The sequence below is a fragment of the Gorilla gorilla genome, chromosome 20 (assembly GCF_029281585.2).
Source record: "Gorilla gorilla gorilla isolate KB3781 chromosome 20, NHGRI_mGorGor1-v2.1_pri, whole genome shotgun sequence".
NCBI lineage: Eukaryota > Metazoa > Chordata > Mammalia > Primates > Hominidae > Gorilla > Gorilla gorilla.
The window spans coordinates 59,361,729-59,368,390 of NC_073244.2; positions in this window are offsets into that span (position 1 = coordinate 59,361,729).

Genomic DNA, 6,662 nt, shown 5'->3' on the forward strand with positions numbered 1-6,662 from the left:
GGGCAACATAGAGCGACTCCATCTCTATGAAAATAAAAAAATTAGCTGGGCATCGTGGTATGTGCCTGTAAAGTCTCAGCTACTGGGGAGGCTGAGGAGGGAGGATCCCTTGAGCACAGGAGGTCAAGGCTGCAGTGAGCCGTGATCATGCCACTGCACTCCAGCCTGGGCGACAGAGTGAGACCCTGTCTCAACCAAAAAAAAAAAAGAAAAAAATCCCAAACCCCCAAACTCCACCAAAAACAGAAAAACAAAACACCCTTTCTAATAAGTCTGCCTATTTTCAGTGCTGGAAGCAGCCCCTGCCACCTCCGCCCCCAAAAAGAGGAGAATATCATGTCTGACAACACAGAGACAGAGAGGCCACAGACAAGACTTGACCAAGTCAAAGAGAGAGAAACAGGGGAAACTGAGGCAGAAACCGAGAACAATGAGGCACTACAGAGATAAACTAGCTGTCGGACAGACTGTTGTGGAGAGAAAGGGGGACCCAGGAGAGGGATCCCGAAAGCTCCGTGCCTCTCTTTTTTCAGACGATCTCTCAGGACCCTCTGACAGTGCTCTCCTTCCTCTTTGATGCCTCTCTCTTGGGATACTAGCTGAAGCTGGAGAGACACCAGTTAGACCTAAGGAAGGACTTCCCTGAGGAGTAGGGGCTTATGGTCACCGGCAGGAGCTGGGGCCTCTCTTCCCCATCAGCCCTAATTGCCAAGATGTCATGGGGGGAAGAGGAGGGGATTAAGCAGACGGGTGCCCCTCCCCCTCCCAGCCAATGTCACCTCCTGGTGCCCAGTCGAGTCCCCCACCTTGGCGGGGATTACCCTCCGAGATCCAGGCCATGACAAATGACATCACTCCCAGCCCAGGCTTAAAATCTCCCCATGTGAGGGGATGTGTTTCCTTCAGCCTCTGCTGTCTGGCCGCTCTGTCTAGGTCCTGGGCCACCGGAGAGCCCCGTCCCTCCTTTCTGAAGGTGAGCGTCTGCAGGAGAGGTGGAGGGGACCGAGGAGGGGAGAGGGAAAGGGGGAGAAGAAAGAGAGGGGAGAAGTTGGGTTTATCTTATTCGTGGCTGTGTTTGCCGTGCTCTGCAGGTGATGTTTGCTAAATAGTCACACACAAAACAGAGGTGCCGTCCTGGCATTTGTGGAAACGGGGCTAGGCTGTGATTGCAGCAGGAGGGAGTAAGGTTAGACAGCAGGGACTGGCTGACGGCACTCGGGGCATTGGGAGGATTCAGGGTGGCTTGTGGGCAAGGGGGTCCCCTCAAGCCCTGACGGCATCCGGGGTTGGGGGCTTCTCACCATGGTTCTAAGGCAACTCCTCAGCACACCGTTCTGTTGGATGTTCTTTAAAACTCTTAGCACTGCCTGAAATTTTCATTTGCGCGATGATCCAGAAATGGCCTGTCTCCCTCCCTTGTTGAGCACTGATTTTTCCCCAGTGCCCAGCGTGTGGTTGGGATTTGCCTAAATATGTGTTGCATAGACGGATGGATGAATGACAGACAAGGGACGGAACAGACATATACGCAGAGAGCCCAGGTCTGTGGCTGCAACAGGAAGAACTCCGGGTGGACTTGGGCCTGCCCGAGAGAGCCAGGAATGTGATGACTGGGGATCACTGTGCTGGTGAATTGATCACTTAGGGCCTCAATGCACCCAGAGGCTCTGGCTTTCAGCCCAGGCTCTACTTCGGGACTGGGGAATCCTCACGCCCCCACCCTCTTAGCTTCCAGCACAGTCACTCTCTCTGATCTTCTGCAAAGTTTTTTTTTGTTTGTTTTTGAGATGGAGTCTTGCTCTGTTGCCCAAGCTGGAGGGCAGTGCCACGATCTCCACTCACTGCAACCTCTACCTCCTAGGTCCAAGCAGTCCATCCACCTCAGCCTCTTGAGTAGCTGGAATTACAGGCACGTGCCCCCATGCCCAGCTATTTTTTGTATTTTTAGTAGAGGTGGGGGTCTCTCCATGTCGTCCAGGCTGGTCTCGAACTCCTGACCTCAAGTGATCAGCCCGCCTGAGCCTCCCAAAGTGCTGGGATTATGGGTATGAGCCTCTGTGCCCAGCCGGTCTCCTGCAAAACTCTTGATTGACACCTTGTTTCCCGTCTGCCCCTGTCAGGAGGGCTGAGGCCTTGTCTGTCTTGCTCTCGGCTGTATTCCCAGTGCCTGGGTCAGTCCTAGACACACAGTGAGTGCTCAGTGAATATGCAGGGAATGAATGAATGAATGAAGGGCAGAAGGGTAGAAGCAGGTAGACAGACTGCCACAGAGAGGAGGTGTGATGTGGTTTTCCCAAAAGGAACGAGCGAGGGCTGTGATTGCCACAGAGTGAGGTCCGACTTCAGGGCTGCCCACTGTGTGTGAATTTCTGGATGCTTCAGGGATCACATTGTTGATCACTGAGTTGATTTGCTCAGGCTCTAACTGTGCCGTGGATCCCAGCTTCCCCCAGGTCTCATGGCCGGCAGTGGGTGCATCCACCCAGCTCCTTGTCCCCGCTGGACAGAGGAGCCAACAGAGGCTGCAGAGAGAGGCTGGAGTGGCTGACAAGGGAGGGCCCTGAATGTGGCTGAGCTGGGAGGGTCTTGCCAAGGGCTGGCATGAAGCCACATGAGTCTGGCTTTTTTTTTTTTTTTGAGACGGAGTCTCACTCTGTGGCCCAGGCTGGAGTGCAGTGGCATGACCTCAGCTCAGTGCAACCTCCACCTCCCAGGTTCAAGCGATTCTCCTGCCTCAGCCTCTCAAGTATCTGGGATTACAGGCGTGCACCACCATGCCTGGCTTATTTTTGTATTTTTAGTAGAGATGGGGTTTCACCTTGTTAGCCAGGCTGGTCTCAAACTCCTGACCTCAGGTGATCCACCTGCCTTGGCCTCCCAAAGTGTTGGGATTACAGGCGTGAGCCACCACACCCGGCCGAGTCTGCGTTTAAATCCTGTTCTTTTCTCACTGTGTGGCCTTGGACCCCTCATGTGGGCTCTCTGGGCCTTGGTTGCCTCCTCTGCAAAGTGGGGACAATGATAAGCTTCACCATGATCCAGCCAGATGAGCCATATTGCAGGCCTGGCCTGCAGTGGGAGCAGGGCAGGAGACCAGCCTCATTCTGTTTCTAGGGTCCCTAGGTAGACTTGGGGGTGAAGAGCGGGGCTCGGGGCCAAAGAGATTTAAATTCTACCCCTGGTTCTTCCACTTATCACCTGTGTGACCTTCGGAATTGACGAAACCTCTCTCAGCCTCAGTTTCCTCCTCTGAGAAAGGGACCTCTGAGCTCCGTGGGGCTGTGGGGAGCATCCTAAGAGGCCATATCGCCTGGTGATCAGGAGGGCACAGGCTCCGGGGCAGGTGCTGGCCCAGCCCTGGCTCTGCCGATGATGTGTGAGACAGAACTGGAGACTGCACTTCTCTCAGCCTCAGTTTCCTCCTCTGTAAAGTGGGGATGATACCAGAAGCCGCCTGGGAGGAAGTTTCCATGGAGTTATTGTTGCCTGAGATCTTGTTCCCAAGGTCCATGGTGCATGCAGTGTGTGAGAAGCTGGGGCTCCCTGGAGGTCCTTAAGGTCATCAGCCACCTGAACTGTGGGCACCTCCCTCCCTCCCAGGCTCAGTCTCCCCCTCTGTAGAATGGAGTTATCTGCATGTCTGCCCCACCAGGTGGCTGTGAGCATTCAGACCTCACCTGTGGGAACAACTGCTCGGGTGGGAACCTGGGACCCAGTGGGTGCCGAACCCCACAGCTCTGAGAACCAGCCTGGGGCCTCCCAGGTTGATCCCCAGGGCAGAGACACTGATATTCTTTGTTCCACCCTTTGAAATCATAAAACATCAGTGTCTGGAAATTGTTGTCATTGTGAGATCTTGTATATAAAGCCTGGGCCAAGTGTCTGCCGAGTGATGAATTCCTGGACATTCTTTTTTTTTTTTCCTCCCCAGGAGACAGGTCCTCTTTCGATTGATTGATTTTTTTTTTTTTTTTTTTTTTTTTTTTTGGGATGGAGTCGTGCTCTGTCGCCCAGGCTGGAGTGCAGTGGTGCAATCTCAGCTCACTGCAGCCTCCGCCTCCCGAGTTCAAGAGATTTTTATACCTCAGCCTCCCCAGTAGCTGGGACAACACCACGCCCGGCTAATTTTTGTATTTTTAGTAGACGGGGTTTCACCACGTTGGCCAGGCTGGCCTTGAACTCCTGACCTCAAGTGATCCGCCTGCTTCAGCCTCCCAAAGTGCTGAGCCACCGGCCTGGCCTGTTTTGTTTTGTTTTGTTTTGAGAGAGGATCTTGCTCTGTTGCCCAGGCTGGAGTGCAGTGGCTGGATCATAGCTCACTGCAGCCTCCAACTCCTGGGCTCAAGCGATCTTCCCACCTCAGCCTCCCAGAGTGCTGGGATTACAGGTATGTGCCACCACGCCCAGCCCTCACTGGAGGCCCTTCTGTCATCAGCTGCCTCAGGTTGCTGCCAAACCCAGGGAAAGATTTCAGTGGATGTTCAATATTATTATTGTTATTATTCTCTGCTGACATCTTGTCTAGGCAGCACTTTATCATTATTATCAGCTGTTTGATCTGGGGCCCACACTTTCCTCCTGCTGAGCCTCCTCTCCCCTATCTGTTAAAAGGGATGATCCTGGCCAGGCACTGTGGCCCACGCCTGTGATTCCAGCACTTAAGGAGGCCGAGGTGGGCGGATCACCTGAGGTCAGAAGTTTGAGACCAGCCTGGCCAACATGGAGAAACCCAATCTCTACTAAAAATACAAAAAAAAAAAAAAATTAGCCAGGCATGATGGCACATGCCTGTTGTCCCAGGTTGGGAGGCTGAGGCAGAAGAATCGCTTGAATCCGGGAGGTGGAGGTTGCAGTGAGCCAAGATCGCGCCACTGCACTCCAGCCTGGGTGACAGAGACTCCGTCTCAAAATAACAACAACAACAAAAACAAAAACCCAGAAAGTGGTGATCGTAAATGTGAGCTTTCTTGGCTTTCCTGCAAGGTTAACTGCTTAGCCGGGCAACCTGACTCAGATTTGACGGCGAAGACAATGAAAGTGTGTGCTTTTGTTCCAGGCCCTGCAAATGGTCGCCAGTGGGGCAGGTTCACCAGTTTCCTTGTCTCCACTCTCTGGAGGTTCATATTTAACATTATTGGTTTTTGGAGAAGTGGGAGAGGACAGAGGGAACCCAGGTTAGGGGGCTGGGGGAATAGGACCTTCAGGAATTACTCTAGCCTTGAAATCCTGGATTCTCCACTGCCAGCCTGTGTGTGATCCTGGGTAAGTCACACTTTTGAGCCTGAAGATGCTCTCTAAACTGTAAGCATCAGGCAAAAGCAGTGTCTCATGCCTGTAATCCCAGCAATTTGGGAGGCTGAGACAGGAGGATCTGCTCAGGCCAGGAGTTCAAGACCAGCCTGGGCAACATGGCAAGACACCTCTCTCTACACAAAAATTTAAAAAATTAGCTAGGCGTTGTGGCACACCTGTAGTCCCAGCTACTTGGGAGGCTGAGGTGGGAGGATGGCTTGAGCTCAGGAGGTCGAGGCTGCAGTGAGCTATGATTGTGCCACTGCACTCCAGCCTGGGTGACAGAGTGAGACGCTGTCCCTAAGACCAAAACCAAAACCAAAATGTAAGCATCATAGTAATACAGTCTCTACCTCCCAAGGTTGTGCTTGGGATTTAATGACTTCCTGTATAGAGAAGGCTTGTGTATTAGTTACCTATTGCTGGATAACACTTATCCTAAAATTTAGCAGCTTCAAACAATAAACATTTCTGATCTCTTATAGTTTCCAAGGGACAGGAATCCAAGAGTGGCTTAACTGGATTATTCTGGCTCAGGGTGTTCCATGTGGTTGTGGTCAGATGTCGGCCAGGACTGAAGTCACTTAATGGCTTGGCTGAGGCTGGGAAACTAACCTCCATGGTAGCTTACTCTCATAGCTGTTGGCAGGAGGCCTCATTTCTTTGCCACATAGACCTCTCTGTGGGATGGCTTGAGCATCCTCACAACATGGCGGCTGGCTTTCCTTAGAGCTAGGCTTGGAAGCCACGCTCTGTCATTTCTGCAATATCCTGTTGGTTACACACGTCAGCCAGCTTGTTAGTAGGGACTACACAGGGCATGAATATCAGGGGGTAAGGATTATTGGGAGTTACCTTGGAGGCAGTTTGATTTTGGGGATTTAATGTAGCTGCTTTTGATTTTATTGTCAGCACTGAGCCTTCTCGTGACATTCCTACCAGGTTTTACTTGTTCTTTCTGCTTTTCTCCATGATCAATCTACTATGGTCACACAGGGTGCCTTGTTTCTTCTCCAACAAGACCAAGTTGGAGACCCTGTCTTGCTCAGGGTGACAGTGTGAGATTCCAGCGTCCAAGCCTTTGCACCTGCTGTTTTTTAAATTTTTTTTTTTTTTTGCCTGGAAATCTCTATTCCAGATCCACACAACTTCCTAGATGCCTCACCCACCCCAAACGCCTTCACTCTCATAACAACCTGTTTTATTTTCCTGGGAGTTCTTGAAACTTTGAAGGCTTTTTTTTTTTTTTTTTTTTTTTTTTTGACAGAGTCTTGCTCTGTTGCCCAGGCTGGAGTGCAGTAGTGCCATCTCAGCTCACTGAAACCTCCGCCTCCCGGGTTCAAGCGATTCTCAAGTAGTTGGGATTACAG